Raw genomic sequence first — 9,385 nt, forward strand, 5'->3', positions numbered from 1 at the left:
ACGCGCCGGCGGCTGCGGCGTTCGGCTCCCCGGCGGCGGCGAAAGCACGCTCCGGCCGCGCGAGCCCGGGCTTAAAGGCTCCGGCAGCTGCGCAGTGGGGGCCACGCCCCCCCCACGCGAGGCCACGCCCCCCTCCCAGGCCCGCCTCCGCCGCCACGCTTTCTACCTAGGGCTCTCCAGCCCCTGGAACTTTCCATGCCTTGCGTCTCCTCCTGGGCGGCGGGGCGGCCGTGTGCGCGTGCGCGCCGCGGTGCGGTCTCGGCCCGGGCGGCGCGCGCGCTCCTGGCCGCGGCGCCCCCTCCCACCAGCGGGGCGCGGGAGCCTCCGGGGTGGAGTGGGGGCGGCGCTCGCTCTCCGCTCTCTACCCCGTCCGCCCCCCCACCCCGTTCCCCTCTGCCTCTCCCCCACCCTCTCCTTTCTCTCTCCCACCCCTCCCTCCTCCCTCTCCCCCCTCCTCTCCTCTCTCGCCTGCCGGTGACCTTGGGCAGGTTGATGTGGGGGACCGTGAGGGTGGACGCCTCGGAGTGAACCGAGGTACCTGAGCCTGGAAGTGCTGCGCCCCGGGAGCGGATGGGAGGGAGGAGGCCCCCGGTGGGACAAGGGCCACCCCCCCCCATGGCCCGGCCGCTCCCTCCAGCCTGGGCCTGGGTGACAGGCGGGGTCCCTGGCCCCCTCCTTAGCCCCCCCCTCCAGGGCTCCCTCTGCGCCTTGCTGGCCGTGCTGACCGTGCTGACCACACTGCTGGAAGTGAAATGTCTGTCACCTCTCAAGTGGTTTTAACGATCCTCGTGAAAATGTTTTGAGCACCGGCTCTGCTGTGTCGGGGTACCAAGCTAAGGCTGTTCCGGGTGCCCCATAAAACTCTCCCAACAACCACCCCCATGAGACAAGTACGGTGAGCCCCTGAATTTTTAGGCATTAAGAAATAGATACAGGGGCTGGGAATATGGCCTAGTGGTAGGGTGCTTGCCTCCCTCCCATGAAGCCCTGGGTTCGATTCCTCAGCACCACATACATAGAAAAAAGCCAGGAGTGGCGATGTGGCTCAAGTAAGTGGTAGAGTGCTAGCCTTGAGCAACAAGAAGCCAGGGACGGTGCTCAGGTCCTGAGTTCAAGGCCCAGGACTAGTAAAGGAAAGAGGGAGGGAAGGGAAAGGAAGGAAGGAAGGAAGGAAGGAAGGAAGGAAGGAAGGAAGGAAGGAAGGAAGGAAGGAAGGAAGGAGAGAGACACAAAGATTAGGTAACCCGACTAGTAAAGGAAAGAGGGAGGGAAGGGAAAGGAAGGAAGGAAGGAAGGAAGGAAGGAAGAAAGGAAGGAAGGAAAGAAGGAAGGAGAGAGACACAAAGATTAGGTAACCCGAGGAACAAACTTGTCTCTAGACTGTCAGAAGGCTATGCTAGTCTTAGGCCTGGCCCACGCTGCCTATGCTGGTCTGTATTGAGTGGGCTCCACATGTTATAGTGCATAAACCATCTTACCATTGAACCTCTGTCTCCTTCCTCCACAAAACAAATGAGACGATGCTTTGAGCACATGTGTTTCTGTGATGCATGCCTGTGTAAGACGTTCCGTTCTCAGGCTGATTCAACCCTGGTCCTTCTGAACAGAAAGCACAAAAGTAATCGAAATTACCTGGGGTTCGCTTCATTCATCTTCCGTTTAAAGGAGTAGGATAGCAGAAACAAAGAACAGAAAGAAGGAACTTTGGGATCTTCGGAAGTGAATTACCAATTTGTTTAGCATTGGTCTAGCTTCAGCTAGCCTTCCCGTTGTCTGTTTAGGACAACACCCAATCTCAGAATGAGAAAATAGGAAGCCAGCTTTTTTATGCCAAGGCAATACCATGAAATGACTTTAATTTGGAGCATTTCTTCTTAGAAGCTCCACAATGTGTCCCTAACATGTAATGATGGGTGAGGAGCTGGCTGCTTGCTTCATTCCTGCCTCTCAATTGACAAGTGATTAAACACATTAACCTGATTATATAATGCCTTACCAAAGAAATCCATACCTCCACACCTTCCGAAGCTATTGCCTACCCATTGACAAACACCCTTTTCTTCCTTCAACTCTTTCATAAATGGCTGGTGATAGCTTCTTGTAAACGTTTTTTTTTTTAACATCACAAGGAATGCTGATGAAAACTTAATACCTTTTAACTACCAACCTCAATTCACCAAACCAGTTTTTTAAGTTAGTACACTATCTGTAGACAACATATAGAATTATAAAGCATTACTGCTGTATTTTTTTCAATGACTACCTCTTAGGGTCTCCACTGTACATGGTGTTTAAGACTTGACTAAGAAGTTTTGGTGTTTGGGCAAATTCTTGGAGTAGGATGTTCTTGGTGGAATAAAGAAAAGTAAAAACAGTTGAAATCTATTCTGCTTTAAAAAGAAAAGGAGGAGAGGAGAGATGGAGGGAGAGTACACTTCAGAATATTCTCTGGGCCAGCTCAATAACCTTTACCTTTGCCAGATGCCGGTGCCTCACACTTGTTATCCTAGCTACTCAGGAGGCTAAGATCTGAGGATCATGGTTTGAAGCCAGCTGTTGTATAATGAGACTTGACCTTGAGCTTTCCCTTATTTATCCTCCAATTTAATTTACTTTTTTTTTTTGGCCAGTCCTGGGGCTTGGACTCAGGGCCTGAGCACTGTCCCTGGCTTCTTTTTGCTCAAGGCTAGCACTCTGCCACTTGAGCCACAGTGCCACTTCTGGCCATTTTCTGTATATGTGGTGCTGCGGAATTGAACCCAGGGCCTCATGTATATGAAGCAGGCACTCTTGCCACTAGGCCATATCCCCAGCCCTAATTTACTTTTTTTATTATCAGATACAACTATTTTTGTCAGCCATGGGGCTTGAACTCAGGGCCTGAGTGCTGTCCCTGAACTCTTTTGCTCAAGGCTAGTGTTTTACCACTTTGAGCCACGTCACCACTTCCAGTTTCCAGGTAGTTAATTGGAGATAAAAAGTCTCAGCCCTTTCTGCCCGAGCAGGCTTTGAACTGCAATCCTCATATCACAGACCCCTAGGTAGCTGGGATTGCAGGCGTGATGCATCAGCCCCTGGCAGATCGAAAGTTCTGAGCATGCCTTTCGGCCTGTCATTCTTTTTCTTTCTTCCTACAAGCACATTTTTTCCCAATAGAATGTGAACCACTGCATCCCTTCCCAGTCTTGGTATGTGCTTACTCACACTCTCTTCTCCTGTCTCCTTTTCCCCCCAGGCATCCTAGTCAGGACCCGCCTCTCCCCCACCACCCCCCCTCCCCACACACACATTGGTCTTTGCCATCCACAACCTGTACTCTTTCCTTCATTGCTGTAGTCCCCACAGACCGATTGCTTTTTCCCTTCCTGCCCCAGAACATGGCAGTTGTCCAAAGTAAGAAAACATCCCTCGAGGAAGGACCACCAACATAACCTGACTTCTTGTCACTCAAACGCATGGATGTTTGGCGCCGAAGAAATTTGATCTTGCATCTTTTCTACCAAGATCCCAGTCTGTGTCACAGTATTGGTGGGCAGTGAAAAACATATAAAAATGAGTGATCTCCTTGTCTCTAGATAAGCAATCTGATAAGGAAACCAGGTAAATTATTATCTACCCCAAGTCACACAGCCCTGGAATTGTACAAATAAGAGCAAAAATAACTTTGGTTTACCAGATTGTTCTTCCTATCCACGTGCTCCGTGTGAAATAAAATAACAGGACAGGCATTTGGGGTAGTTTTGAAATGCTTTCTCTCTTTTAATCTGCCAGTTTCCAAATTATTTTTAAATGTTTGATCAAAGAAGGTTTAGGGGAGAGGAAAGGTTCAAATATGAGCCCTACCTGTAAAACAAAAGGGAGAGGGGGAAGCAATGGTCTCTAAAATATTATTTTTCTTATTTTCAGCCCTGTCTAAAAATAAGTATGGGATCTTCATGGTAGAGTCTCCTTAGCACACCCCTTTTATTTTATTTTATTTGGAAAGTGAGCCTAAATATACTCCTTAGCTGTAAGACTTAGAAAAACAAAAGACAATACTTCCTGTGTCCCCACTTGCTGAGTCTTTTTTTTTCTTGTAATAGTATGGTAAAGTATCCCCCAACAACCTGTCATAGGCCCACAAGGGTTCTTGATGTTAAATGTCAATAATGTTAGAAGTATGAAACAGCTTTGTGTTCGCTCCCTGCCAGTGCAGAACCCGGAAGACTGCATGTGTGGAAGCATTTTTGTCTCAGTGGAAGGAACAAAGCCACTAGCTGGAGAAGGGTGCAAGCAGATGAAACAGCTGAATCTGCCAGCTGATTCCAGGGGCGGGGCTTCCAGGGCCAGGTGTTAAACAAAAGGCCCCAGGAGGCCCTGGCAAAATCAACTGTGGGGCAGTCACTCTGGCTACACAGCTGGAGAAGTGCATCTGGGCCAGGCCTGCTCAGCACAAAGGGGTTTTCGGGCTAGAGGTAAAGAGACACAGGAGATGGAGACAGATGTGCCTGCAGAACACAGAGAACAGCGCGGAAAACGTTTCAGCAGGCTAAAGAGGGGGATGAGGGGCTCCAGGGCAGGTTTAAGAAAGGAGCATTAGGGCTGGGAATATGGCCTAGTGGCAAGAGTGCTTGCCTCCTATCCATGAAGCCCTAGGTTCGATTCCTCAGCACCACATATACAGAAAACGGCCAGAAGAGGCGCTGTGGCTCAAGTGGCAGAGTGCTAGCCTTGAGCAAAAGGAAGCCAGGGACAGTGCTCAGGCCATGAGTCCAAGGCCCAGGACTGGCAAAAAAAAGAAAGGAGTATTATGAGACCTGGTGTGTTGAACTTGGGGGCTGATTGATGGGATATTTGAAGCTGCTCACTGGACAAGTATCAAGTCACTGGGTCTTGAGTTTCTTCTCAAATCTTCTGAGTCCACTTTAACTCTGGCCACACTCACATTTCATGGTTCCTCAACTCTTAATTCAAAAGGGGTTATATTACAATTCCGTTTATTCATACGCCTAGTGTTTTATCTTGACAAATAGCAAGATTATTATAATCTGATGAGTTTAAGTGATACCTTTAATTGCACTAAAGTCTCTCTTCAGGACTTAGCCAAGGCAAGGAAGAGGGAGATAGTCTCACAGCCTGCACTGAATTCACCACCTAAATGACCCAGCCTTTGGGCAATGTTGATAGAGGGGGTCATGACCAGAAGCCAACACTTCCTGGTAAGAAGGGCACTGTATAGGAATTGTCTCAAAGTCCACTGCTCTATTTAGATCATCCCACCCCTGTTGCCAGAATTGATTGCAACTGGTCCTATTGTCTAACAGGGAAAAGGTCCTCATTATGATCAGATAGAATGGGATAGAGATTTGGTAAAAGGAATAAATCCCATAGGCACCAAATTATACCTTATTGTTTGCAGCACACTTTGGCTCAGAGTCAAGTTCACTTTTCTAAAACAGAATTGTGCCCTTGAGCTGAATAATAAGGAACAAGACAACATATTGGAAGAGGTGTGGGAAGCACAGGGAATTCCAAAAGAGAACATATTTGGGAAGTAAATGTTTATTTGCAATGGAGAAAATATCTCAAAATAAGCCAAAAGCCTGTCTGAGGCCAGGCCTCAGAGACCTGTAATCCTAGCTACCCAGAAGGCTAACAAGTGAGGTTGAGGTACAAAGCCAGCCCAGACAAGAAAGTCTATGAGACTCTTATTTCCAATTAATCACCAAAAAGCCAAAACGGAAGTGTGGCCTTAAGTGGCGTAGTATCAGTCTGGACTTGAAAAGTTCAAGGAGAGCACCTAGGCCCTGAGCTCAAGACCCAGTACTGGCACCAAAAGAAAAGTTTAAAAGACAAAAAGCAGGTATGCAGATGATTGCCTAGTTTAGAATGTGTTAGGCTACTACACTTTATTTCAGCACATGGAATACATATACAGTTTTCAAGTTGTTCATATTTTTAATAAACTGAATGGCAGAAATAACAGCAGCTATCTATACTGCCAAAAGAAGAAGTAATCCCTCGGGTGCAATTAAATTTACAAGATAATTGGAAGCTATCAGATGATACCTCCCATAATAAATCATGTTGAACTTACAGCCTAGGATTACTGAGACCATAGGAGAATATGCAAGAAATATCTTGGGAATTAAGCCCCCAAGTAATAAAGTCCATATCATTAAGAAAAAGTTTAAATAACACTATTGACCGCATGCTTCTCTCTAAAATATCGCAAAGGAACGAGTCATTTAAGAGGCACGGTATCATTCTGTCCAGTGCCATTACTGAATGATTCCTACAGAGGGCTAGCTGTCTGTGATCATCAGCTATCGGCAAGTCCCTAAGTCCCCTCCTCTTTCCTTTGCTCCAAAACATTCAGAATAGGAATGCGATTGTATGTGGTATCAGAGATGATACTTCTTCAAGCAAATGCTACCTTGGTTGACAGTAGAAAGGATCTTCCCCTATTGTTTTTTTTGTTTGTTTGTTTGTTTTTTGGCCAATCCTGGGCCTTGGACTCAGGGCCTGAGCACTGTCCCTGGCTTCTTTTTGATCAAGGCTAGCACTCTGCCACTTGAGCCACAGCGCCGCTTCTGGCCGTTTTCTGTATATGTGGTGCTGGGGAATCGAACCTAGGGCCTCGTGTATCAGAGGCAGGCACTCTTGCCACTAGGCTATATCCCCAGCCCTCCCTATTGTTAATGTTGCCATGACTAAGAAGTGACAAGCACGGAGAATGAGGCCAGTACCACATCTGGAAGTATCTACAAGGCCATTGTTCTGCAGGTAAGGAAGCCCAGCCTCAGGCTTTGACTCCAGCTGCAGGCCCCCAGCTCTGGATTCCCACAGAGCCATGCATGTGACACAGAGCAGAAACACTTTAAGACAATAACCCAGCTACGCACCAGGGCACCACCACTCAACTGGTAATTCTGAGACACATCCCTCCCTCATGCTATGGCCAAAATGCTAATGTGATTCAGCCGCTCCTCCAGCTTCAACACTGCAGTGGGGGTGAAGTCCAAACTCCATGAAGTTTATTAGGGGCCCTCAGCCTGTCTGATTCCACTGTGCACGTCCTCAGAACTCAGCATGCGTTTTTCCCTGCCGGCCTTTGTCCTCTGCCTGGAGCATGCACCTTTCCCTTCACCTGGATGACTCCTATTTCTCCCTTTTTTAAAATTATGAGCTAAATCATAAAAACAGAAATTGCATGGAACACAAATCGAAAGTCCTTAAGAAATATCACAGAATCCCCGTCCATTGCCCCTGTAGCCCTCCCCACCCCCTCACCCCCGCCGAAATTCAAAACTTCAACTTTTCAAGATAATTGCAGTGGTTTTTCAAAGTAGTCATACCAGTTTTCACTTCTGTCGGCAGTGTATGATTTTTTTCTAACTATAGTTCCCAAGTTTGGGCCACTGTCACCCTGAAAGTCTAGTCAGACCCTGAAAGACTGGCCCAAGTACTCCTTGTCTCTCTCTCTCTCTCTCTTTCTCTCTCTCTCTCTATATATTTCTTATCTTACAGTAGTTGTACAAAGGGGTTTCAATTCAACATGTCATCTTTTTTTTTGTTTTTATTTTATTTTATTTATTTATTTTGTTTATGTGATACTGAGGAATCAAACCCAGGGCTTCATGCATGCTAAGCAAGCACTCTACCACTAAGTCACATTCTCGGCCTGTAACAAAATGAAGGAGGCTTTTTTTTTTTTCCTGTCCTGGGGCTTGAACTCAGGGCCTAGACACTGTCCCTGAGCTTCTTTTGTTCAAGGCTAGGCACTCTACCCCTTGAGCCACAGCACCACTTCCAGCTTTTCCTGTTTATGTGGTACTGAGGAATTGAGCCCAGGGCTTCATGCATGCTTAGGCAAACACTGTACCACTAAGCCACATTCCCAGCCCTGTATAATGCATCTTGGTCAATGTTATCTTTTTCATGATTCTCCCCTATCCCTCCCTACCCCAACCATTCCCTCATAGTTCCACTTATCACGTATATACATTAAATATTATGACTATATTCTCCCACCTTTCCTGTCTTTGTTCATTTATCCCTCTCCTCTTAATCTGTTAGCATCTGTTCTTCCTCCACCATTGCAGTAATCATACTTGTTGCATGTACAAGACAGATGTGAAAAGATGATGCTAGTATCCCCTCGGGACTCACTGTTCCATGAGGGCCGAGGCCAGGCCCCTCAGGCTTCTCTCAGTCAGTGACTAAGCATCACGGAGCTGTGAAACCAAGCTTATTTCTGTCACACACACGAAACGCTGCTCTGAAGAAGGATGCTGCTTACAGAATATATGGGGAAACTACAAAACTCAACAGTAAGAGAACAACTCTAATTTGAAAATGGGCTAAAAAACCCAGACACATCAAAGACGATGGCAGATAACTCAGCTGTGGACGGCATGTAACACATAAAAAGATGCTCAACATCATTAATGATAAGAAAATGAAAGTTAAAACTATAATGGCATGTCCCTACATGCCTGTAACAATGGCTCAAATTAAAAGACTCCAAAGATCAAACGTTGGGGGAAATATAGCAATTGAAACATGCATAGGCTGCAGATAGGAATGTAAAATGTTGTGATCATATGTAGACAGACAATTCTGCTCCTGGATGCTTAAACAACACAAATATGAAACTGTATAAACTGCCTGTATAAAGAACTATACAAAATGCACTAGTCAAAACCTGAACTAACTGACCTTGGTAAGTTCAGTGAACTACTGCTTAGCAATAAAAAAGGATGAACTATTGATATATTCAGTAACATGGATAACCCTCAGCTATGCAGAGTGAAAGAAATCAAACAAAAGAGTACATATTGAATGACTGGGTTTATATACATTCCTAGAAACTGCAACTTGCAGTGACCTCAAACAAATCACTGATTGCATGAGAGTAAAACAGAGCTTTCAAAGGTGCATGGGGAAAAACTTTGAAGAACATACAAACATATCAATAGATTTACTATCATGACTATGGCAATTATTTCCTGGGTATATACATATTTCAAAAACCAGATTTTGTACTTTAAATCCATAATGTTTCTTATGTAGCAATTATACTTCAAAAACTATAAAAATCTGAATCAACCACATTATTATAGTTCTCTGAGGGAAGTCATTTTAATTCATTGTTTAATAACTCTATTTCCATTGTCTTCTATTTCCCCTACTCGAAATTCATGGATAAGGGATGAAGTTCATACCAACCCATGGAATTAAAATTAATTAATCCAAAGTAAACAACAACAAAAATTGTCCACATTGGATGAATTTCATGAGGTTCTGCAGACAATGCAAAGATATATAATAAATAGCCCATATCCTCAAGAAGCTATCATTTACAAAAGAGAAAACATAAAAATGGTGAAAGTTAGATTAACAA

General features: G+C 45.6%; 1 protein-coding gene across 1 annotated transcript in view; it reads right to left on the reverse strand.

The window, feature by feature from the left end:
- Mrps6 (mitochondrial ribosomal protein S6) overlaps positions 1–53 on the reverse strand; it is a 53,116-nt gene extending 53,063 nt beyond the window's left edge. Inside the window, exon 1 of the mRNA XM_048346263.1 lies at positions 1–53. The gene's annotated coding sequence lies outside the window, so the exon portion shown is untranslated.
- Positions 54–9,385: the final 9,332 nt, after the last annotated feature.

The sequence above is a fragment of the Perognathus longimembris genome, chromosome 5, assembly GCF_023159225.1.
Source record: "Perognathus longimembris pacificus isolate PPM17 chromosome 5, ASM2315922v1, whole genome shotgun sequence".
Taxonomy (NCBI): domain Eukaryota; kingdom Metazoa; phylum Chordata; class Mammalia; order Rodentia; family Heteromyidae; genus Perognathus; species Perognathus longimembris.